At 37.9% G+C, this 27177-nt stretch overlaps 1 long non-coding RNA gene across 1 annotated transcript in view; it reads right to left on the reverse strand.

Moving 5' to 3' along the window:
- LOC114677745 (uncharacterized) overlaps positions 1–27177 on the reverse strand; it is a 118588-nt gene that overhangs the window by 676 nt on the left and 90735 nt on the right. Inside the window, exons 3-4 of the long non-coding RNA XR_013411028.1 lie at positions 1511–1515; positions 1107–1224 (exon numbers count right to left, since the gene is read on the reverse strand). This is a non-coding gene — a long non-coding RNA (uncharacterized LOC114677745). The remainder of the gene's footprint in view (positions 1–1106; positions 1225–1510; positions 1516–27177) is intronic.

Below are 27177 nucleotides of genomic sequence, written 5' to 3' on the forward strand. Positions count from 1 at the left end.
CAGAGTGAGATTCTGTCTCAATAATAATAATAATAATAATAATAATAATAGTGAAAGATCAGTGACACATCCCACATTCATTGAAAGCATTTGCAATGTCTGTTCTCACAGTTTGTTCAAGTAATGCTGTCTATACAGTCTGTACCAGAATGCAATATTGTGAAGAGAACTAGCCCCAATCCTTGTCTACATTCCTTTTCATTCCGCCCCTAATGCCATCTCCTATTACAAGAAGCCTCACACATAGACACAGGAACACACTAGCCCATACACCCACACTCCAGTCACAGACTGTACAAGATCAGCCATAGTCACTGGTGTGCTTTGGGGTACTCATACCTGTGTGCTGTCTGCTCTTAAAAGAAGACACCTGGGGAAAAGGCCCTCGCAGGCCCAGAAGTAGGCTTTGGTCACTTGGACATAAAAGTCTTGGGTTCTAGCTCCCTAGAGGGATAGCCACTTTGTGTCTTTAATGAACTCTAGGTGCCTTTGTATTTGTGGGCCCCCTTTTCCATAAAATAAATCACAAGTTATGTCTTACGACTGTGCTGGTATAGAAATAAATATATTAATATGATGCCAGATATGTTTTCAACCTAAAAGTTCATTTTTTTTTCTGATTTTAGAGAGTCATTGCCCCATGGGAAGAGGCATAGCCAGAGCAGAGCTAGAATTCTGTACCCTTAAGTCACGGATTTGGGGTTCCTCATCCACCACAAGGCTAAGCGTGTTACCATTTCATAATAAACATGTGCACTCACGTGGGCAGTGAATTTTATTATTATGAAGAGCACTGAATTAATACTTGTTCTGCATTTGTGTTACTAAAGATCCCATTCTGGTGGCTCTCCTCCATAAGAGAACAGTTGGCCCTGAAAAATGAAAGAATTTCTAGGGAGTCAAAACAACAGCTTGCAACTTCTAAATAACAATTTTTCCAGGTTCTTTGCTTCAGTGTTTCAAAAAAATAAATCCAAGGGTTTAGTCTGAGATTGGGAACTCTGTTACACTACTTTTTCTTGATATATTAGACAATACAGAATTAACCAAGAAGGCCAGGAGAAAACTTGGGGCACATGTGAAGTTCTGTGAACCACCTCTCTTACCTCTAGTGTATACAGAGTGGACTAGGTGTTTAGTGTCATCCTCTGAAGTAGCTGTAGTTTGCTGCTCCTCCTCCCATTCAAATACTTTAAGCTGCTCAGTACTTCTCTCTGGAAAAGACTGGAAGTCTGACCCCAGCAGTTAGTAGAAGTCGGAGTGCCACAGGGCTGGGTGAGCTCAGAGCAGGAGCAGGAATGCCACCATCAGCCTGTGGGGCTCTCCCATTCTCACACCATCTTTCCATGTTCTGCCCATCATCCCACCTGTAAAGCATTAATAACTAGGACATCTTGTTTTCCTTCTCTGCTCCTACCCCACTCCATCCCTCCTAAATGGCTCTCAAATCTTCCACGTCTTCTTCATCTCAAAGCCAGTATCCCAGCTAAGGACCTCCTCTGTCTCTTACCTGAACTCTTGCAATAGACCCATTCCTGGTTTTCCTGACTCTGATCCTTCCTCTCCCTCCCTATATTTCCATATTAAATTGCAATAGAAGGGATCTTACATAGATCTGTGCCACCAGGTACCTCTCCCAAACTGGAGTTCAGGGAAATGTTTCAGTAGATATTAAATATATATTTTATCTTGCCCTCATTGGTACAATCTTTTATTCTATTATTTTTAGGCCATGCAACAATTAAGTCCCTTCTCTCCCTGGTCCCAAAGACACTCTGTTTTATTTTATTTTATTTTATCTTATCTTATTTTATTTTATTTTTTGAGAAGGAGTCTCAGTCTGTCATCCAGGCTGGAGTGCAGTGGTGCAATCTCAGCTCACTGCAACCTACACCTCCTGGGTTCAAGTGATTATGCTGCCTCAGTCTCCCGAGTAGCTGGGATTATAGGTGCCCACCACCACAGCTGGCTAATTTTTGTATTTTTAGTAGGGATGGAGTTTCACCATGTTGGCCATGCTGGTCTCGAACTCCTGACCTCAAGTGATCCAACCGCCTTGGCCTCCCAAAGTGCTGGGATTACAGGTGTGAGCCACCATGCCTGGCCCTCTCTATCTCTTTTAATTTTAGTGAGGAAAAAAAGACCCCTCTTATAGCAAGAGGCACAGACCCATCAAAGAATTTAATTACCCTTTACTTCCTATCAAATACAATGACGAAAACTATTTAGATATCATTAGCACTATGTTCAGTCCTCATCTGGAGATTTGAGACTTTGGTGGTAATACGTCTATAGAAGACACCCAGAGGGAGCCCATGCCTAGGGTTAGGTATCTGTTGGGAATTCCCAGGCTGTCATTCAAGCTAACAGAGGGAACTCTTTTCATTGTATTTCTTAAGGTAGGGTTTTGGGGAAGGGATGGAATCCACGACCTTTGTCCATTTAAAAGGTCTATAAAATATTTTGCATTTAGTTCCTCGTGCAAAGTACCTGCACATGTTTTATTCCTCTTATTGAACATGCAAATAACAAGAAGGACTAAGAGAAGCCTATGACTCTCCATTGTTCTGTAGTAAACAGGAAAACTAGCCACATAGTGTTGCCAGGTTATCATCAGCACCTATTTGGGAAGTTTCTTGGGGATTCCCACACAACAATTATAAACACATTTCTGACTTTGCATTTAAATGTTTTATCTTCAAACAGATAGAGGGTGAAATTATTCATATTACAGAAAGATGCTTCACAACAGCAAACGATCACAAGGATACTTTCTATGGCATTTGCTCAAGTTTTGTTTCCAGATCACTAAATAGTTCAGAGGAGAAAAAACTAAACTGGGGAGTGTTCTAGGCCACTGTTGATAATATATCCATCCATCAAAAATGAAATTATAATGACAAAGGACATTAGTATGTCAATGGTTCGTTTATATTTTACAATTTTTATTTCTTTAGACAGAAAGCTAAGCGCTTGATAACCCTATTAAATCTTTTTCATGCTCTTTCTTGCCTACCCGATATATAAGACCTTTCATCCTGCATGTTCCTTCAACTTTATTTCCCTTTGCTCTCAGACTCACTCAAACTCTATTTTACCTTCAAACTCATTTCTGAACTATTTCCTATGCTTGCCTTGCTCTACACTCCATTCCACCTATCCCCAGTCCATCCGGCACACCCACCCAACAAAGTCATACTCCTTCAAGACTCAGATTGGGCCTCGCTGCTCCATAGGTACTTTTCTGACTTCTGTTGGGTTTACTGAAGTCCCCTTCTTGCAAACCTCCTTTATCCCTTCCATATACCTCTATTAGAGCACAGATAACATGGAACTCTTGGTAACCTCCCCACTAGATTACAAGTTTTTTGAGGACCAGAGTTGCCCTCCTCTTTTCATAACCAGTGTGTCCGTGTTCAACACCTCCTCATGAATCACTCCAGTTCAAATCCTGCCTCTTCCATATGTTATCCAACCTCAGCAGCCTAGAATACTCCCTTACATTCCTACTCTCCCAAACAAATGAAACTTCCATAGCACCTGTTTATATTTTGCTTTGTGAACAGTTCTTTTCAAGGAAATGTGCGACACACAGTCCTTATCTTTTAACCACAATATTAGATATATCAAAATAGTTAGAATACTATGGACACTCCTAGGATTGGGCCACACTAAACAGTGGCTATTTCATAAGTGCTTGTTCAGCCTAATGGAATTAGTATGAAAGAAGAAATAGCAGGATCTGGCATTGTGGATATATACTGTTGGCACAGCAACCTTGCTGTTGCAAAAGCATATATATTATAACTTATGGCCTTGTGGCTTTTGTGGAATCATCAAATATTTTTCATGATTATATAACAAAATTAAGTTTGAAAAAAGGAATCCCTAAAGGACAAAAGCAAACTAAAAGAAGTAAACCCAACTAGATATTGCTTTATGGCATAACCATATACAGAGAAACTATTTTAATTGTCTTAAGAAGACAAAACTGACTGTCTCTCTCTCTCTCTCTCTCTATATATATATATATATAGACACACACACATACACACACACACATACACATACATACAAACACACATATATACACATATATATATATACTCAGTGGGTTTTTCCCTAATGATACTAAGAAATTCAAATACACACACACGCGCTCTCTCTCTCCTTTCAGTAATCATATTATTGGGAGTGCTATTGGAAGTGTTATTCTAAGATTCATCCATTGGGAATTCCTTATTTTCAGCCTACAAAAAGAAAAAAACATTGTAACATAGATTAGATTAAGCAAAAATTCTATAGTCTTAAATTTGATTTTGAAATATTAGTATGACCTCATAATTTCATCTTTTTAAGAAAAACATATTTACTACCTCTGCCCACTGAAAAATGTCTAAAAGCAAAGGTCAACCCAGGATCAATGTGTATTCCCTAAATACCACTAAGAAATGACTGGCCTCAGGTCTGGGAAGGAAATGTACAAAATGAGCCTGGATCTTCATGTACCACAGAGAAAAGATAACATCAAAGACCGTTGAAAGTGTGTAGAAAGGACTCAGGAGCCATCCTGAGGAGCCTCTTACTGGCCAGAGATGGGTCAATTTAAATATCAGTAAAGATAATGGCAATAGATTGAAAGACATCAAATATATTTAAATTTCTTAGTTAATAATGGCTATAGAAATAACAACAAGTGGCTACTTTTGGCCAGCGAGTTATTTAACTATTTTGAAAACTGGTAAATAAAGAAAAAAGATTAAGCATTTATTCTGACTTTTCTGTATGACCAATACTTCAAGTCAACCAAGTAATGTATGAGAATTTTCTCTTTATGGAAGGATTCCAGGTAACAAATTTAAAGAGTATGATAGAATACAATATCACCTTTTTGCTACTCCTAATTATATCGTGTATCTAAATAATGATCATCAATCACTGCTGGCTTCACAAAAAGGGAGCCAATTAGACATTTTATATGCCCTAATAGAGGCTCACAGCACCATTTATGAAGCTGGCTTGCCAAATGAATCCAAGGTGAACGTGATGGAGCCTCTAAATCCAACTAATAATTTGCAGAAAACACATGGGATAGAAAAGCATGATACGTGAAACCACAAGGATCCAATTAGCAAATCCTGACAGTGGGAAATTCTACAGGAAAACAATGTGGTTAAAAAACAAAAGAGTAGGAGGAAAATTGAATCTATACATTAAAAGAAATTTAAATGATATATCAACCAATTTTAGTGTATGGAACTTATTTTGATGCTGATTGAAGATAAATAAATGTATCAAAATTATAAGATAATCAGAGACATCTGAATAGAGATTTAACATTAAACTATAATTAGGTAGGATAATGATACTGTGCTCATTTGTAAAAGAATATTTCCATTTTAGAGATAAAGAATTAACATTTTACAGATGAAATAATATGAGGCCTGAGATTTGTTTGAAATAATCCAGGTAAGGGTTGTCCGTGCGTTGATAATTGTTTAAGAAGGAAATTGGTATATGGAGGCTTATTATGCTATTTTCTATATTTTTGCATGTGGTAAATAGTCTACAACGAAATGTTTTTGAAAAAGATTTTGAATAGCTAATAGAGTATTAGAAGGGTGAGAAAACAAAAGCATAAGACCCAGCTTCTAGAAATAATGCAAAATTAAGACTCAGAAACACTTTCGTAAGGAAAACCCTGCAGCCACTCCATAGCTTCAAGGGAGTCTGGAAAGAGGGGAAAATGATCATCTAGTATTTTCTGTTCCAATTACAAGAGGTTTCCTGTCCCATCCCCACTGCGAAGAATCAAAATGAGAGCAAAAATACAGAAAATAATTCAGACATCAAAACACAAAATTGAATTAACAATATTTACCTCCTTGGGCAAGTAGCAACCTCCCTGAGTTTAAGTTTCCTCATCTGGCAAATGATTAAACAACACCATTCTCCCAAGACTGCTTTGAGGACTGAAAGCAATAATGTGTCTATTAAACAGCACAACACAAAAGGTCACTCAGCAATCTTTCCTTCCTCCCTGTCTCTCTGTTTTTTTCTCCCTCTTCCCTTCCTTCCTTTCCGTTTAACTTCCTATCTCGCTTCAGTTTCTATGTCCTTTGTGTTTTCAGGATAATATTCTATTTACTTAAAGGATACAAAGTAAATAAATGTTTTTGAAACTGAATTAGATCGAATTGGATCCAGATTTCCACAGGAAAAAAAAAAAGTTTCCTTTTCCCTTAGTTCTTCTTACACACTTGGCTTTGCAGGAAAAGAAATTAGCATTTGGAAACACACACCTGCCTCAGCCACAGGTGAGATATTAATGCATTCCCACATGTCCCAAATCCTCAATCTTTGATCAGTATGATGGGAACTTTCATTGTCCAATAAAGCAAGGGACGGACTCTTTGTTTCATTCAAGTCAGTATTTCTTCTAACGGAAACACACCCCAGGATGAAACAGCCCTGCATTTCCAGCAGCCTCTGGAGCGTCAGGTGGCCCTCCAGCCTTTGAATGCCGTGGGCTGGATTGACTCAACCATGGTTAGCTGACTTTTATTTCTTTTCTTCCTTCCTGCTCATTCAATATCATCAACCAGAGAGAAGGAGCTCTGTGTCATAAAAGCGACCACAGCTGAGCCGATCTCTCCCTATGCCAGTCCACGTGGTAATTTTGGAAGGGCCCGGGGATATCTGACCTTATGACTATAAGAAAGTTTTGTGATTAATGGTGATTTTTATCTTCAGACTTCAAAGACTGACTCATGCAGAGAATGAGCAATCTATAGGTCAGATATCCTACATCCCAGTCATTTTCTTTCGTTGGTCAAGAATTGAGAACTAAACACCGACCAGCTGTAAAAGACATCTATCCAGTCTGCAGAAAAGCCTACTTAATAGGCCCCTGAGGGGAATTGTTTAAAATAATGCTATGCAATTTCTCCAAGAGTTTCTGCTGGGAAAAAAAAAATGAACAAATGGAAAATTTAACACCTAAATGATTGATACTTTATTCATGAAGCAAGGTTATTATCTTGCCTTTTTCTCTTGTGGATGAGGTATTTTGCAGGTACTTTAAGAAGTCAACCTACCTTTTATTCAGCAATTTATCAAATATTTATTGTGGCTTTTCTTATAAGATACAGTACAGGTCCATGGGGTTATAAGGGTAGAAATAAATGGTGCCCAGCACTGAAGGATTTTAATAATAATAATGTTAGCAATGGCAATCATAACCTCTAATGCATCTACTAAGCTTTATTTTTTACAGTGTTTTAATATGTCCTAAGTCATTTTAATAATTCTTATAATTTATTATAATGTGATAACTTTTTCAAGATCATTTTAGCAATATATTGTATTTCATCTCATCTTCTAGTTGATAATATAAGATGCTTAGCCCACTGTGTGCCCAGAAGTACAGTAAGTCCTTACTTATCTTTGACGATGGGTTCTTGGAAACTGGGACTTTAAGTGAAAGCACACATAACAAAAATAGCTTTACCATAGGCTAACCGATCTAAACAAGAGTTAAATTGCTACGGCATATTTCTGGTCACACACACACACAAAATAACCAAACTTCTAAAGAAAGACCCAAACACTTCTAATACTGAAATAAACATCAAAATAACTTTGAAAGGAATGTGGGCTACACACACATTTAAGAAAGGTTGACAAAAACAAGTAAGATAATAATTTACCCACTTATTCAAGTTCAGGAGCTCAAGCGGCCAGAGCCAATTCTGGTAGCTCAGGGGTACCATGCTGGAACCAGCCCCAGACAGGCCACCATTCTCATTGCAGGGCACACTCATACACAGCAACACTCACTCACACTGGGACCAGCGAGACACACTGATTCATCTGACAGACACAGCTGTGGGTTTTGGGAGGCAACCAGACATGGGGAGGACATGCAAAGTCCACACACACAATGACTTCAGCTAGGAATCCTTTTTTTTTTTTTTCCTCATCGACACTTTAAGGAAATGACATTGAACTTAAATGGCATTATTCAAGGACCTGCTGTGTAAGCTCTAGAAATAGTAGAAACCCCTTACCCACATACCTTGTTCCCTTAGGTATAATGAATTTAAAACTACATTTGCATGTTCACACCAAACACTTGTCACATAGCTGTGGCTTTCTATTTTGTGTAGCCAGGAGGATTTCATAACTTAATGAATAATCCAAACAACAACTGCCTGTTTTACCTTGACTTAGTTTCCTCTTTCCTTTGTGTACACAGGTAGAAAAGGCTTAGACTATATGTTTGGTTTGAAGTTTGAAAATCTCAGTTTTTCCCCAACCATCAAAAGTATTTACCTCCCTCCCTTGTCCCACAAGCAACTAAGCCGCTTTCTTGAATTGATTCCCACACCTGTTCATCATAGAACGAAAAAAATTAAAGCAAATACCATATAAAATCTCTCTTCTTCAACAAGGTCTTCTGTTTTGAAATACTGAAACAGTTCCTGTTCTATTATCTCACCAGCTGTGGCCTTTTATCTCCTAAAGGGAATAGCTGACGTCTTACCAGTCAGAGTCATTGTGCTTACGGACGCCATAAATATCTCCTTTAAATCCTACATGATACATTTCCCACTGATTGGTAAAGCAGATACTGTAACATGCAAAAGGGAGCAGGAGAGGCTTTGATGATGCTAAACTAAGCCCCTGGAGATATCCCAGCCCTCCCTCCAGAATTTTACTTTCCAACAACTGGAGTCAACAAATACGGTAGAAAATGTTGTCTGGATTATCGACTCCCATTATTTTTTTTTAAACTGGATTTCAATGACGGACAACCTAAAATTTACTCATACGGAACACAAAACAGTTGAATTTGTTAAAGGTCCAAATGAGAATGTGTTTCTTGTACAAATCACAATATGCTTTCTAGACCACAACCTAAAAAGGAAGGAAAAAATCCTGTGAATAAAAAATAAAGCAAGGATTTTCAGTTTTGTACATACATTTGAAATGACTTTATCTCTGACTCATGTTCTACTTTATTTTTGATTCTTGGGAAGACCTGTTCCTATACTGTATTTTTTTTTTTTAATAACAAGTTTCCATTTGTAACTATTAGTTGATCTTTCCACAAAATTGGTTTGCTGGAAAGGACAGAGAAAAGAAAGAGCATTCCTGGATCAAATGGAACTGGTGAGTGTGGAAGTCCTTGAACTTGACCAAGCATTGTCAGTTCTCATAGTCTGACCAAAAAGAAACTAGATTATTCTTTGTGTTTTTCTTGGTGCTCCTAATGTAAGTTTATTCAAATGGGGGGAAAAAAATAAACAAGTAGACTGTAGTTACAAGAGAAAAATGGTGAAAATAAATTATTTTGGTGTTTTTTATTACTTGGAACTTTATTTATGGTAGGATATAGATTTAAGATAGTTTTTTGTTTTTGTTTTTTTTGTTTATTTTGTTTTTAATTATTTGTTGAGATGGAGTTTCGCTCTTGTTGCCCAGGCTGGAGTGCAATGACATAATCTCGGCTCACCACAACCTCTGCCTCCCTGGTTCAAGCAATTCTCCTGCCTCAGCCTCCCGAATAGCTGGGATTACAGGCATGTGCCACCACGCCCAGCTAATTTTGTATTTTTAGTAGAGACGGGGTTTCTCCGTGTTGGTCAGGCTGGTCTCAAACTCCCGACCTCAGGTGATCTGCCTGCCTAGGCCTCCCAAAGTGTTGTGATTACAGGTGTGAGCCACCATGCCCGGCCTTGTTTTGTTTTTATAAGCAACGGACAGTCTTTATAATCTGTGGAATTGGGGTATAATATAAATAATAACATACCCAAAGAAACATCCACTCTGACACTCAATCCTTTTGTGCCAACCCCACAGGAAGCCAAGAAGCACTTTGATAATAGGGAGAAAGGAACTGAAGCTGGAAGATAAATGAAAGGTAATTGGTAGCTTTGGGGCCGATACAGCAAAGAAGTTCAAAGTGCCTACCTATTTACAGAAATTACTCATTTCTGTAAGTGGCCTAAACCCTATTACCAATTTAATTCATGCCCCCAACACACATATTTGCCTGGCCATTCTACCTTAAACAGAATAAGACCGACAAGTTACTATGTATTTCGCTAAGCATTCGAATTTATTAAAGTCTGCACTTTGCTCAGACGAAGGGTTTGTGGTCTTGTCCACTGGTCCTAGCTGGGAGTTGGAATGTGTTGCTCAGTTAAAATAATATGTCCTCTGTATGTTCTCCTGTAACAACTGGACAGTGTTTTCCTTGGCCAGAGGGGCTGAGCTGTATTCACTGGCTCAAGGACTATAAGGTACCCAGTGGAATGTTTCATGTTTATTGGCTAATGGACTACTACTGAGGACTGAGGGAAACAAACTATAAGCCATTCATGCTCAGTCAAGCCTCCTTGGAGGAGGCGGAATTCCCCCATGATTGCTGCCACCCTGCTGATTCAACCGCCACTCAGACTGCCATCAGAGGTTACTGGCTCTAGACTGTAAGTTACAGGAAACCTTTCGGCCTCTACTTGGTTATTTATAGAGGAGTTTATAGGATTCTTCCACAACTCGAGGGAGGAAAATCAAACAAATGTCACCTCCTATTATCGTGGCAACTAAGTTCCACTCTGAAAATAGAAGCTGGAACGTTAACCTGTTAACTAGTAAACCAATCCAGTGGTGTGTTTACGTTTTAGCAATACTTTTTACATTTAAAAACAATTATTTCAAACCTTTACCACTCTCAGGAATTTTCCTTGATTAAGCCCACTCCAATATGCACTCTTTGACACCTATTTGCATTGGGCTAATGCTTTAATAATGGACTTCAAGTGCACAGAATTTGATTATTCATAATTATTTATTTCTTTCCTTCCTTGATTTCTTCCTTCTTTTACTTCTTCCCCCCGCCCCCGTCTCTCTCTTTCTCTCTCTCTCTCTCTCTCTCTCTCTCTTTCATCTTTCACAAATACTAATATAAAACTGACTATGTACCAGGCATCATTCCAAGATTTTCAACCTTCATAACAACGCTAGGGGGCTAAGTACTCTAACTAATTCCGTCTTAAAGATGAGAAGACTTGATTTATGATATACTATCATCACTAGTCTAATCATGACTCTATTTTATTTTTTCATTTACCTATTGTATTCCCTGGCTTATTATTTTGTTAGTGATAAAAGTCAACTACCCAACCCAAGAATTTGAACACGAGCAATGTTTGCACCTATCTATACAATCCTCCCCATCCCACTACCCCTCTGCATAACCCTGACATGCGGAATTTTGTGTTTATATTATTTTCTTGCATTTTTAAAATGATAATTTTAGCAAATATATGTTTGCTCAAAACTGTTATTGCTTATAAAGACTATCATGCTGTGATCATCTGAGAACCTGCTATCACTAAGCATCATATTATCACATATACCTGTAGTTCATTTATTTTCATTGCAATAAGTTTTTCCAGATATACTACAATTTGTTTCCCTCTGGATAGTCATTTGCTATCTGCTCTTGTTATTGTAAACACTACTTTTATGAACACTTTTATGTGTTTATCTGGGTGCACAAATGTAATAATTTCCTTTAGTATATACATGTAGAAAATTGTTGGGTCATAGGGTGTGTGAATATTAAACTTTAAAAGATAATGTCAAGTGGTTAACCAATTTATACCAGCACTATATAAGGAATCTGGTTGATCCATATACTTTTCAATTTTGCTGTAGTTTAAATTCTTAATTATTGCCAATAAATAGAGTGTAAAGAGATATCTATTATCTCTTTGATAATGATACTGATTTGTTATTCTATATATTGATTTGCTCAATGTTGCTATAAGACTCAAGATCCTTCCATATGTTTTTAGCTCTATATGTTTCTCCTTCTGTTTCTCCTCTGTAAAGTGTTTATTGTTAATTTTTTTTTTTTTTTTGGTCATTCGAGTGGTTTGGCCTTTCCTTATTATTTTACGAGTCTTTACATATGCTTGATACTAAACCTTTCTCAATTATATGTTCCAAATGAATTTTTCTCAGATTGTAGCTTGCTTTTTCACCTTCTTTAAGAATTCTTCTGATGAACAGAATTTCTTAATTTTAATAGTCAAAAATCATAAATCTTTTTCTTTTATGGTTTGTACTTTTTGCTCCTGTTTAAGAAATCCTTCCCTACCCCAAGATTGGGAAGATATCCACCTATATTTTTCTACTAAGTGTTTAAAATTTGCTTTTGACATTTAAGTCCCTAATCCATCTGGAGTTGATTTATGGGTATGGTGTAAGGGTGGGATCCAAATTCATTTTTTTTCCAAGTGGACAACCAATTTTTCCAGCTCCTTTTATTGAATAATCCCTCTTTTCTCCACTGAAATGCCAGACCACCTCTGCCCTTGTTAAAGTTCCACATATGCATGGATTTATTTCTGGGCTCTCTATTCTATTCCACTGTCCATTTGTCTATACCTGCAATGTGGTCTTCTGGTAAGAGCATGGTTCTTAGTCAAAAGTACTGGTCATTTATAACCAAAGGGACTTCAGTATGTCACCTGACCATTCTGTTCAGTTTTCTCTTTCATAACACTTGGATAACAATTTCCTTTCTCATGAGAATGCTGTGAAGACTAAAGGGAAATCTGTGATACTGTTTTCTAACCTATAAAATTCTTTGAAATATTTTAGCTTGTTGGTTTCATAAACATTCTCTGTTTCTTTTTTCTTCTTCTTCTTTTTTTCCATCTTTCAGAAATCTTTTGGTTATTAGTAACAACAAACCTGACGTGCACTTTAAAAATACAATTTCATGGCCCAAGTAACTTAAATATTCAGGTGGTAGGGCCCACCTTAGGAGAGGCTTTAAATCTTTTTTCCTTCTCTCTTCCCTGATTCCTGCAATGTCACCTTCATTTTGAGACCTTATGATTCCAACGCAGCTGTCAGGGGGCTTCTGGGGCTGCACGAGTCGCTGTTCACATCCAGCTTTAAAACAACCCTCTCCAGAGAGCTCCCAGAGAAGAAAGAGGAAACTTTTTCCCCAGACATCCAGGCCAAAGTTCTCTGACACGTGTCGTATAGGTTTCACCTGGGGCATGTGCTCCATCCTTCTCTAAGCATTAAGCAGACAGTTTGGGATCTGCGGCTGAACTTCCTTCTTCCAAAGCTTAGGAACTGTGTGCAGAGGGTTGAAAATCGGTTATTATTACTGAAAAGAAGCAGAGAATGAACGCTGGGGGATAGGGGGCAGCACCCATAGCAAATGGACATTACATTTTAATTTTAATTTTGAACAAAAGAACACGCGGATATGGTGTCAAATCAAGTAGTGCTGAAGAGTTGACAGGGAGAAAAGCAACAGTCACTCTCACCAACACTGGTCTTACTCCAGGGGGAAAATATTTTTAACCCAGTCTGCACTGGACTCTCCCACTGGACTGCTGTCCTAACTCTTTAACAATTTAGACTTAATTTCTTTTTGAATTCAGCTTTATACATGCCAGTGCACTTCTACTTCTCCATCCTTACCACTAACTCATTCCAAAGTTTGATGGTAATGCTGTTATTTTAAAATATTTTGTTGTTTACCTTTGTGACTTTAAATAATATACTTGTATTTCTTTTCCCATCTATTTTAATTAGTATCTCAACTTTCTTCTCCGAGGAATTTTAGCGAGCTTTTCCATCTCCTCTACCCAGTCTTCGTTCACTTCCTCTTTCTGTCACGTGCATTTTGTCTTTTGCGTTATCAAGATTGTGAACATTCATATTGTGTCCCTCAACAATAAATAATACCTTCCTGCTCTGTACATATTACAAGTTGAATTTGCAAAAATTGTTCACCATCGGCTCAAGTTTTGTGCTAACATAATATTTCCTTTCCTGTGGGTCCAGCATTATTCAAAGCAGACCCCTACACTACTCCAAGTAAAATGTCCTTTTCCAGCGAGGTTAAATAGAATCGGTTAGATTGTATTTTTCCAATTATGCTTTTAATTTGTGTGTTATTTGCATAACAACTTTCTCCAACACATTTCATTTTTTGGACATCTCTTTCATGTTTTTTTTTGTATTTTGTCCTCCTACATGTTTTCTCTTTGAGTCTGTTTTGTAGCAGTCATTTTGCGGTTCCCCTTTTCTGCTGTCCTGTGTTGGAGCCATGATCCTCGGAACCTCATGTCTCCCATTTTTTTTTCTTTCCTCCTGTTGCTTCACTATATCTTCAATTAACTTCCTTAAAAGTCATGATTAAAAGGTAAACATTACCCTCCCTTGACTGTCAGAAAAAAAAATTTATTTTGTTCTCACACCTGATTGATATGTTGGCTCAGAACTTTGAGAGAACATTGCTTCATTTTCCTGTAATATCCAATTGTTTATAAGAAATCTGACATTAATCTGATCCTTATTCCTTTACATATGGCTTGTTTTTCCTGTCCAGAAGATTTTATGAACATGCCTTGATCCTAGATGCATTATATGAGAATATTTTATATTTCTGATTTTAAATTCATCTTGCTTAACAGTCAGTGAACCCCTTCAATCTGAATATTCTGGGAAGTCTCCTGTGACATTAAAAACCAGTCCCCTTCCCCTATTTTCACCATTCATGTTTTAGGTGTCATATGTAGGTGAGTTTGGAACTTGCTTTGGTTTAAAATGTCCCCTCCAAAATTTATATTGAAATTTGATTGCCAGTGTGGTGACATTAATAGATGAGACCTCTAAGAGGTGATTAAGTCATAGGACAAGAGTGGATTAAAGCTGTTATTGCAGTAGTAGGTTAGTTATCTAAGGAGTTCATCCTTTTTTTCTCTCTGTCTCCCATGCTCCCTTGTCTTTGCACTTTCCTTCATAGGATGACACAGTAATAAGGCCCTCACCAGATGACTGAGCAGATGCCAGTGCCATGCCCTTGGACATCCCAGTCTCCAGAACCATAACCAAAATAAATTTATTTTCTTTATAAATTACCCAGTCTGTAGTCATCTGTTATAGCAGCAGAAAGCAGACTAAGACAGGACCACCTGAATTGGTCTCTCGTTTTGTCTAAATTTTATTTAACCATACATGCAATGAAATGTGCTATTCTAAAGTGTATATACATTTAGACATTCACAAACCACTCTCCAGATAAAGATAGGGAATGCTTCCAGCATCTCAGAAGTCAATAACGTCCTATTTCAAGGTATTGTCAATTGGTTTTGTCTATTCTTGAACTTCTTATAATTATACAGTATACACTCCTATTTGTCTGGCTTCTTTCACTTAACATAATGTCTGCGAGATTCATCTATATGATTTAAAATATCAGTAGTTGTTTTTTTTTAATTGCAGTATAATTTTCCATCTTCCACAATTATTAGACCTCCTGTTGGTGGACATGTTTCCAGTTTGGAGTTATTATGAAAAATGCAAATGTCATCATTCTTACATATGAGTTTTGAGGAATATATTTACTTATTTCTTTTAGGTCTATCTAAAAATGGAATTATTGGGGCTCTATGTTTAACTTTATAAGAAACTGTCAAATGTTTTTCCAAACTGTACCAGTGTACACTCCTGCTATGATACTGTATGAGAATTCCAGTTGTTCAACCACCTTACCAATATGAGTTACTGTCAGTCTTTCAATCTTTTTAATTTTGGCCATTCCAGTGGGTGTAAATGGTATTTCATTATAGATTTGCTTTGTATTTTTCTAATGAGTAATGATGTTGAACATTTTTTCTATGTGTATGACCCTTTGGATATCCTCTTTTATGAAATTTTTGCTCAGGTGTTTTTTAATGCATTTTAAAATTAAGTTATATGCATTTTCCCATTGATTTGTAGAAGGTTCTATATATTCTGGACAGAAGTAGTTTTTAGATGTATGTATTATAACTGTCTTCTTGCATGCTGTGGCTTGCCTTTTTTCTTTTTTTTTTTTTTTTTTTTTGAGACGGAGTCTGGCTCTGTCGCCCGGGCTGGAGTGCAGTGGCCGGATCTCAGCTCACTGCAAGCTCCGCCTCCCGGGTTTACGCCATTCTCCTGCCTCAGCCTCCCGAATAGCTGGGACTACAGGCGCCCGCCACCTCGCCCGGCTAGTTTTTTGTATTTTTTTTAGTAGAGACGGGGTTTCACCGTGTTAGCCAGGATGGTCTCGATCTCCTGACCTCGTGATCCGCCCGCCTCGGCCTCCCAGAGTGCTGGGATTACAGGCTTGAGCCACCGCGCCCGGCCGGCTTGCCTTTTTTCTTAATGGTGTTTTTACATTAATAGAATTGTTTAAATATAAAGAAGTCAGGTATGGGGGCTCACACCTGTTATCCCAGCACTTTGGGAGGCAGAGGTGGGTGGGTCTCCTGAGGTCAGGAATTCGACACCAGCCTGGCCAACATGGTGAAACCCTGTCTCTATTAAAAATACAAAAATTAGCCAGGCATGGTGGTAGGCATGCCTGAAGTCCCAGCTACTCAGGATGCTGAGGCAGGAAAATCACTTGAACCCAGGAGGCAGAGGTTTCAGTGAACCAATATCACGCCATTGCACTCCAGCCTAGGTGACAGAGCAAGATTCCATCTAAAATAAATAAATAAACAAACAAATAAATATCTCCATGTTCCCAATCTTTTCATTTATGATTAGTGCCTATTTAAGAAATATTTTCTAACCCCCAAATTCATGAAGATATTCTTCTATATTTTCATTTAAAACCTTTATTTTAAAAAAATTTTTATATTTAGATTTACAAGCCATTGCACATTAATTTTTGTGTATGATGTGAGACAGGTGTCACTAGCATCTCTTTGATTGAAAAGGCCACTTTCTCCACTGAATTGCGGTACCAGTGTTGCTGAAAACCAACTGACTATATGTGTGTGGGCCTTTTTCTGGACTCTCTATACTGTTCAATTTACTTGTCTAGCCTTGCACCAATACCATACTCCCTTAATTACTGTTTTTACTATGAATCTTAAAATCTTATTAAGTGCTGCAATTTCATCTTTTTTTTTTTCAAAATTGTCTTGGCAATTCTATGAGTTTTATATTTCCATATACACTTTAGAAAAAGCTTGTCAATTTCCACAAAGAAAAAATTTATTGGTATTTGATCAGGATTGCATTGAATCTACAGTTCAGTTAGGGTAGACTTGAGATTTTAACAAAACTGAATTCCTAATCCATAAATATGGCAAATTTTTCTATTAATCTCCAATTACTTTAGACACATTGATTTTCTCTTAGCAATATTGTATATTTTTAAGTCTTACAAAATTTGTATTAAGTTTCTTTCTAGATATATGGTAATTTTACAGCTATAAGTAATTTTAAGTGGTAATGTAAATTTATTTTTGTTTCCATTTGTTTACCTCTAATGCGTAGAAATACTTGAATTTTTATATTGACCTTGTGGTCAGTGTTCTGTCAAGCTTCACTCATTATTCCTAGCAGCTTTTTTTGCAGTTTAAAAATTGTCTACATTTCTAATTACTTCATCTGTGAATCTTTTTCTGTCACTTTTGCTTATTTACTGGGTGATTTCCTTAGCTTTATTTTCCATGAACTTTTAGCTTTTGTTTTTAACTTTGAGACCCTATCACTTCTCTTTAAAAGCTTTTTCTCATCCTTCGATTTTATTTTTTTAGAATATCTTGCTCTTGCTTTGTGAATACAATGAAACCTCAAATTAATCAAGTTACATTATCTTTATGTTGCTTTTGTTTTCTGATTTTTCCTCTATGATAAGTTTTATGTTTTTTGAAAAAAATCTTTCTTTTTCATGCCACTTTTTTTATATACCTAGTAATCCTTACTTGTTTATTTATATTTAGGAAATAACTGCTTGGCTAATAAGTATCTCCTCTGCTGCTATGTCTCTTTTTCCTTCAGTCTGTCTTTTGGATGAGAATATTCCTGGCTGCCAGCTGGAGACAGAGCAGAACATGTCAGCTGGTCAGCTTTCCTCTGCTTCAGTGAAGAAGGCAAAGCTCTCAGACTGTTGCCCTTTCTTCTGTAAGAATGTAATGAGAAGGACTTAAACCTTTGATGCTAACATCTACACTAGGCATATTTCAAATACTTCATTCAAGTTCCTTAGCAATAGTAGCCTCGCTGCCTGTGCCAGGTAGGGGAGATTGGGAGGAACTATTCCTTATGAACACTCCTTTAGGGAATGCTCTTGTGTTTTCCTCATTTCTAACAGTTTGATCTCTCAAACATATGTACTGCTATTTCTCTGAAGCTCCCTTGTAGCATATGCTGAGCAGTGACTCTCATGCACTGTCTTCCCTCAACATGCTCTACCTAATGTGCTTTCATAGGTATGTTTATTACCTGGTGGTCACTAACCTCCTTATCTATCTTGCTTTGCTTTTGTGTCTATTCTTATATAAATACTAGTATATGTTTGTGTGTGTGTCAGTGTGAACACACACAAGTATATATATGCATATATAGTGCATATTTTATATGTGTAAAAGTATATATGAGGAATATATACAATAGTCAGATTTTATATATGTGTGTCTATGTACGTGTGTGTATATATGTATATATGTGTAATTTTTTTATTGGCTACTTGAGAAGAACACAAGTGTAACATAAATCTGCTATCTTGAAGCAGTCTTGAATTTTTTTTTTTTTTTTTTTTTTTTTTTGCGTAGTACACAGTCAAACTACAAGTTTAATCTTCTTAACATTGGAATCCTGTGGTTTATCATTGTTGTTAGACAATTCCACATGGATCTCATGTTTATGCACAAGGATATTTGTCTAATGAAGAGCCTTGGAAAATAGAGATAGTCTTCTTCTGGAGAAATGGACAGATTTGTTTGCTGTCCAAGATAATAAAGGGCAAAAGTTAGGAAGATTTACTAGCCACCTATTATAAAAGATTGGGATTTTCTAAGCTCAATCCCTCAAACTAATCTTCAAGTGGACAGCATCTCCCTGGACTGTTCTGCATCTCTCAGGGGGACTTCAGGGACAAGGGGAATCACACAAATATGAAGCTCTGCTATCTGCTGTGTCATGCGTAATAAAGTTCTTTGTCTCTGACCCAAGAAACTTGTGTCTTCTACCAGAATTCATGATATTTACATCAGGCTAACTAGCTATTTTGCAAACAGAGTGCAATTTAAGAAGTACATATTGTATACAGGACAGAATATAGAAGGTGGAATTAGTGGTTTCAACTTGTATTATACTAAATCTTGGTATCTTGGCTAGTCTCAAATATACCAAGATTTAGTATAAAACAAGTTGAAACCACTAATTCCACCTTCTAAACTTTGGTTGCTATCATTTTGTTTGATCTTGAGAATTTATTGTAACCTTGACATTCACATTCAATCTCTTTTACAGTCATTTTAGAGGGTTTCTAGAGAACTTAGAACTAAACAGATATATTCAAGCTACCATTATTAACTGAAGTCCTACATAAATGCTGTGAAGTTTACATCTTAAACTACAAAAAATGGAAATAGAAACTATTAAAAATTTATTTCAAGCCATGAAAGCTGAAGATGTATGCAGAGAAAGACTTTTTTAAAATTATACATTTTTCACATTTCTGTGAAGCTTTAGTGTTCTTGTCACTTACTGACATTACTTTAGTCTGTTCATTGTTGCTTAAACTCATACAAACTAGTTTGAAATGTTAGTATTTAAGGGAAAAAAAAGGAAAGCATAGGAACAAAACCCAAAAAACTAAATATGTTAAAAGTGGTTTTGTCTGAGTGAAGGAAATAACTTGGGGTGATATTTCCCTATAGTTTTCCAAATTTTTCTATATGCATAGTTTTCAATCATAAAATGTTACAAATTTAATTTCAAGAGTGGGTTAGTAAAGAAGAGACAATTATAAAAATTCAACCTGAGATCAAACACTCACCTAAACCAGTGTCTGGGGAATATAAAATGGTTAATTTAGGCAAAGACCAATTTCCTGCACCGTCTTGCCCTCTAACACTTAAATGAAAATTTGTGTTTGCAATATTGACATGAAGGTCCTAAAAATCCTCAGACAACAAAGAAAGATATAGCTATGCTTGCAACATGGGAATTTGCTAAGGGCGTTTTGTAAGGATTATTCAAAAAGTGTTGAAATAATGATTTTCTGACTAACCTGCAATTAACCACAACATTAAGTTAACCCAAGTGCTGCAGTTCCTTCAGAGTTCTGCATAATTACAATCTTCCCACTGTTTCATACTTACCTCCCTAGGATTTTTTTTCCTAGGGAGTTTTTCTATATATTAAATAACCAAACACAGCCCAGTCATTCAAAGCTGAACTTCTTTCCATAATTAAAAAAGTACTTTAAAAAAACAGCTTCTTTCTGTACTTAAAATAACTGGCTACATGGGAATCTGGCAGAGGACATATCCCAGTGTCCTGGGCTCATTGAATTACTGTGACCCCAGGAGGTACATTTTTCTTTCTATCATTTTGGAATTCTGATTTTTTAAAATTTTATATTAATTTACTGCTTTAAAAGCACCAGCGATATTCTTGTATATCTATGTCCCAATCAAAATCTTAATATGTGAGCAGCACTTTGCAAGACACAACAGAGGACATACAGAAGAATATAAATTCTATCTTTGAGCTTACCATTCAGAAGCAGAAACCAGATGTAAATATAGCAAACCTTAAAAAAAAAAAAAAAAAAAAAAAAAAAAAAAGCACGCTGAAGTCTGGACGTGGTGGCTCACGCCTGTAATCCCAGCACTTTGGGAAGCCGAGATGGGTAGATCACGAGTTCAGAAGATTGAGGTCAGAAGATCGAGGTCATCCTGGCTAACACGGTTCACCCTGTCTGTACGAAAAATACAAAAAATTAGCAAGGTGTGGTGGCACATGCCTGTAATCCCAGCTACTTGGGAGGCTGAGGCAGGAGAATCGCTTGAACCCGGGAGGCGGAGGTTACATTCAGCCGAGACGGTACCATTGCACTCCAGCCTGGGAGACAGAGCAAGACTCCATCTCAAAAAATAAAAATAAAGAAAAGCACACTGATGATTTGTAATAGGACCCTTACACAGGAGGAGGAACTGTGTGGGATGGGAGAATGTAAATGCCCAGGGGAATCAGAATATACAGTCAGGAATTTGAACTATACCCAGCTTTTTGTGGAATGGTGATAAAGGCTCCAGCTTGAGACAAAGTGATTCAGATGTGTCTGGGGACATCTGGCAAAAAAGCAGTGTCAGCACCCAGAATCTTGTCTGCAAAAAGACTGAGAAAGTTTCTGGAAGAGAACTGGTCCTGAGAATGATCCAGGAAAGATTAGGTTGACTCAGTAAAAAAGTCTATGTCATGGGATGAGGAAGACGATTCTGAACACAGCAAGTCTGAGATTCATCCTTACCTTAATTCCAATTCAGCTTAGTCTGAGTGTGATGGGAAGCAGAGAGTTGTAAGTAAATGCTGAAGCAGTTTTACTTTGTGACATAAGCAACTCTGCATTGGGATTCCCTCTAGCAGAACTTAACAGAAAGAAAAAGTCTCCCCTGGCCACTTTTCCATAGGGTATAAATCATCACACAGCTTTGGTGCCCTGAAGTCACAGCCTGGTTCCTGGCAGAGCTGGCACTGTGTCCGCCATGCCTTGCCAACTGCCTGAGGGTGGTCAGTCAGGAGAAAAGGCCATGTCTTATGGGTCAGTCACAGAGACAAGGTACCTGACAATGGAATAGAGGCAGCATCTGGAGCAGGCTTTTAAACCCGGCACAGCATTAGCAGCAGCCATGGGGAGACGGCTGAACCAGTCAAATGTCAAGCCTGGAATAGCAGAAATGTACCAGCCATGCCCCAACTTAAAAACAGCTGTGTCCCACAACAGAAGATCCAACTTATCTGTGGCCATGTGAGAATGTAGGGAAAAACCCTCTGTAGGGGAAAAACTTCCAGGGGTTGAGGGGACCTGTGTCAGCATAAGAGGACATGTGATAGTGACATTTGAGTCTTTAATGTTAGCATGCCTCACAGATATCTGCAGGAAGGAGAGATCTTGAGAAATCTGGGCTATACAATTAGTCATTTCTCAATGCAAGTATAGGAAAGACAGCCTTTAGCTTTGGTGTTCAATATTAGGTTTATAACAAAGCCAAAAATAACACTAGGCCTGTGTACAAAAAGTGTCTAAATGCCCAATGTTGATTATCTATTATACAAGGAGCCTTAGAGATTCACAATACTAAGATGTTACAATGACAGAAATCAAGTAGACCAGCCCTCTGATGTTCAAGTATGAGAGTGAGACCCAGAAGAAAGAAAGTCAAGCACTGACTGGTGGTGGAACAGGAAGAAGAACAGAAATCTTCTGACTTTCAGCCCAGGGATCTTCGCATGACACTATAAGGACTCAGGGAGACCAAATGAGAAATAAGCCTGGCCATTTGATTCTAGAAAGTGTTAGCAAATAAATCTTCAGCCATTCTGTACAAATAAAAACAAAGTGGGGAATTTGTGTAAGAATGGTTAAGATGCTCTTTCCTGCAATGTGAATATGTTTAGATATACATTTCTATTGTAAATACCAGGCTTGGTTTCTGGAATAATGCCTTAAAAATTAGAAACACCATTAGAATTAGATTCAGAACAGAAAAAGTTTGCACAACTTTTTTGTTTTCTCTAAGGAATGGATGAAGAAAACATGGGGGGTGGGGAATGAAGAAGAGAGGCGTGCAAGCAAAAACAAGAACCAGTATGAGGAATGAAAATATAAGAGGAAGTAAGTAGAGGAGAAAGAGCCACATGAGAATCCTGGAGTGTCTACACGAATGAGACGGGTGGGTAGAACTCCATTCAGAGGACATTGAACATGACGTTCATCTGTTTTAACTGGTGTGATTTACTTGACATAAGTGACAGCCCGAAACGGAAATAATAATCATCTGTCAAACAATTCGTTTGACTGTTTCTTGACTGTCCTGCCTGTTGTTTTCTTTTTTTAACCTAACCTGCCTGTTTCCTTGACCAGTCAAGTCAAAACAGACAACCCGATGTGTACATGTTAACACAGGCTCTCTCTCGAGTTAATGTCTCAGAAGTCTGAGTCATTGCCCTGAGAACCCCTGATTCTAACTATTCTCTTCTTCTAAATTAGAATGGGATGGCCTCTGTTTATATTTTCATTAAATAGAACCACATGATTGCAATCTTGCCACTGGGGGTTGTTAGCAGAGAATTTATTAGCATGAGCCAGTATCCTTGACTGCAGGGCTGCTTGGGTTGCTGGAGTACACCCTTGATTTGCTATTTTTCCTCAAGAGTTCCACTTTAGTGGGTTTCTCCTAGGGGCCTGTGTCTGTATATTGAAGGAGAAAAGAAAAATATGAGTACATCCTTTACATGATCCAGCTGTCTCTGCTACTCCAACCCTCTCTGCTGCATTATCAGAGCTTTCCACGTGAAGTCTGAAGTCTCCACAAAGGAAAAGTAAAAGATTCGCTTTCACTTATCCTGTGAAAATATAATGGACATATTCCTGGGAAGTGGCAGTGGCTTACTAGGTCTCTGGTCCTTTTTCACGTGTAATAATCAAGTTAGAAATTTTCTTAAGGTGTCTTCCTTTTACTTAAAAGGTTGTCTCCTCTGAACTCTCATATACCCGTTGAGGCCCAGCTTAGATGCCACCACTTCCATGATGTTCTCCTCGATTCTTCCCACCCCATCTGAAAACCCACACTTTTTGGATTTGTGTTTCCCTTCTCTGTGTCCTTAGACTCCACTTCTCCATTCCCTGCTTTGTATCATGCTGATGGCATCTACAAATGTGTCAGCTCCCTGCTGCTGGCAATTATGTTTTAACCATCATCATGTTTCTAATAGAGTAATGAATGTTAACTCAAATTGAACTAGCAGAAGGCTAATGGGAAAAGTCTGAGGATGAGGCGAGGCAAAAGGAGGGAGAGGTTATTGGTAGTTGAAAAGAATGTAGAGGGAGAAAGAGGAAAAGACAAGATTGTTTGGTATTACCATGGAAGAGGGTACAGGGTGCTGGAAGGAGCTTGCAGGATAAGACAAGGGGAAGCTCAGAAGGAGGATCACTAAGATGAAGGCAGAACAGAAAGTGGTCAGAAGTCAGTGAAGTGCTGCAGTTAGAGAAAATGCCACCATAATGGTGTGGACAGTAGTTCCTTCCTTGTGGGAAGGGGAGGAAGGTGAGGAGGGCAGGGAAGGGCAATCATCTCATCCCAGGCTGCCTCTCCTTCCCATTTCTTCCAGAAGTCTGCCTTGTTGCCCAGGCTTACTAGCCTCTGTGACACCTCGTTATTCTGTCACCAGTCCTCATGCAGAGGTTTAAGTCTATTCTTCTCTCCATAGCTCCAGCACCAGAGGAATTCTGAGATTAAATTCCCTGAGTCGGCTCCGTCTTTCAGGTGTAAATAAAACGTGATTGTCCTTAGATTACAGAAGTGTGCAGTTAACATGTATGTGTGGTCTTACTTTTCATCTATGATATAGATATATACACATGACATACAGGGGTGAGATTTTTGACTTTCTATATCCCTTCTCTTATAATCAGGTAATCAAATTCGTTATGAAACCTCAAAAAGGATGTTGAGTCTTCAATAACACTGGGAAGGAAGATGTGCTGTTCAGAAGCAAGAAGTGTTGACAGTGTAAACAACAGGCCAATTCCTGGGGTCCTAGGAAGAAAATAAAAAGATAACAAAGAGCAGCCTGTACCAAGAAATCGTCTTTGAGGGTTAATATGGAATAAAAGGTCTTCCCATCCTAAAGAGGCCATCCCTTGATCCCACCCCTCAGTAGTCTCTGTTCTTATTACTTCATTGCCTCCTAACCTCCCAGCCACTTTCCCAAAATTGGAACCACAACGTGGAATTTGGATTGTGGGTAGTCGCTGATCCTCTTACTGACAAGGTTTAGGAAGGAAACAGAGGGCGAATCTGTGATTCTGTTCTTTCAGTAGAAGGTGAAAGTCATTTGTAAGATATTTCATAGGCATTTTTCTTATCTGATTCCTGCAACAATAACCCAGTGAAGACAAAAAGCAACTTTTGTAATCTGCCTTTCTCCATTCAGTTAAAGAAACTCAGAGCTAAAAGGAGTTCTGAGAATTTTCTAAAATCACTCAACTAGTGAGAAGCCAGCCTGGCCTTCTACTACCAAAGGTAGTGAGGCTTTCACCACCTCTTCCTACTTCTTGGTTCACTGATGATGGTTCTATGCTATTAAGATGGAAACTATTTATTGGGTACATTATGGGTCCAACAGGCTTTTGTGAACTGGGCTGACCTGGGGAAGTAACCATCAAACATGACTTTGGAAAAATTTGTTCTGGGTTCTAAACAGCTGATTTACATACAATATTTTAGTACACAGCTCATTTTAAATTGAGGACTGCTTGTACTAAGCTTCTAACTTCTAAGGATAGAAAGATAGTCCCTTTTATTTTTCCTGTTCTGCTTTTGGAAACTACCAACAAGGGTGCCAATTAGCACCAGATGGGACAGGGACTGTGTGATGTGGAACTCCGACCACTGGGAACTGGAACAAATCCACTAATGTATTAAGCAATCGAAGAGCCAGAGGTTGGGCAGGCTTCAAATTTGGCACAATGTAAAGTTTGGATTTGCAAAGGCCCAGCTTTATACACAGAATATATCCCTTCTCGACTCACTGCCTATGAACACTAGCAAGGGGAATGGGAATTTAGAACTCTAATACCTTCGAGCCTATAGACTTTTATTTGCATATTGCTTTTCACTCTGTATCTTTTCTCCATTTTGAACTTGAGCAAATCTTTATGGAATAATTAAGAGGAGGTGTAAATGCTTGTTTATCTTGAAAACTTGGATTTTAAGTCTATAATTCTTACTTAGCTGTGTTTACTTTCTGGATATCTTGATTTTTGAAATTATAACTTTGCATATGTCCAAAGTCAAAGTCAAGAGTAGAAATGAAACATCAGGTTAACTCATACTCAAAGGTAATTGAGATTTAAATGGTATGTGTTTACTAAAAACATAGATAAGTGAAGCAATATGGAAATTTCTGTCAATATTATTCAGATAAATGTCATTTTTTCTCCTCATTTAGCCAGCCATGTGCCTTCAATGCAAATTTGGCTTGCTGAGTTTTGTCACTTACCACTCACGCTGTAATTCATCAGCTTTCCCAGGCAGTGATCTAAATCACCTTGAAGACAGTTGAACACAAGATACATTGAACACAGTTTTACCTCAGCTTCATACAGCCTGTATTTAATAGAAATGAAGTTAGGTTTTGCCTATAAAATTAGTGGGTTAGATCTGAGCACTACTTTCCAACTTTTTTCTTATTATGCCACATATGGAAAATGATATTATTTAATAGCGCTCACTGGTCTAAAGAGATAGATAAGATAGCTCATGGCTAGGGGAAAGTGATTGAGGGCTGGAGGTACCCAGATTCTACCCAGCCAAAACAGGACTGGGGGATCAATACCTCAGCACACCTGGATTAGTAGCACAATGTGTTCACACCTACCACTGGGAACACCAGGTTGGAAGTTCTGGAGTAAAACACATTTAAGGACTCTTTGGAGATTCTATGACTTCTTTATATATAATTTCCTGGGACTTGACCACTGATGTGTGATTTGGGTATTATGGTTCAAAACCTTCTAAATCATAAACTGATCCCAGAATGTTTGACTCTTAGTTAACAGCATGGATAAGGCCCCTAATGCAGGGATGACCAACTGTCCCAGTCTGACCAAGAATGAGGGGTTTCCCATGACATGAGACTGTCAGTGCTAAAACTAGGGCAGTCCTCAGTCCTGTATAAACCAGGGCAGTTGATATCCTACCTACAATGTATTAAAATCCTTTATTAAGGAAACAAAGAAAAGAGAAGCCAGGTTTCTGCTTTCAGGGGCTTGATGTTTGTTGTAGTCTTTCTTCCCTGGCCATTGGAACCAGAGGCAGCACCCCTGTGAATTGGTCATAGAGTCCAGGTCATCTATGGTTTAAAAAGCAGAAGGCTATGATTTTTCTTATAAAATGTTTTCCTTTGTAGAGTTGTTTTTGCCAGTTCCAAGAGGAAATAGTGGGCTGAAATCAAGAGGCATGACTGGATGACTAGTACTAAGCAAATGATTCGTGCAAAGATTTCATTGGAAACATTCAGACTCATAACAATAGTAGTTCTGACATGACTATCTCTTGCCTGAGAAACTCATAAACA

Source organism: Macaca mulatta, chromosome 1, assembly GCF_049350105.2.
Source record: "Macaca mulatta isolate MMU2019108-1 chromosome 1, T2T-MMU8v2.0, whole genome shotgun sequence".
Classification (NCBI taxonomy): domain Eukaryota; kingdom Metazoa; phylum Chordata; class Mammalia; order Primates; family Cercopithecidae; genus Macaca; species Macaca mulatta.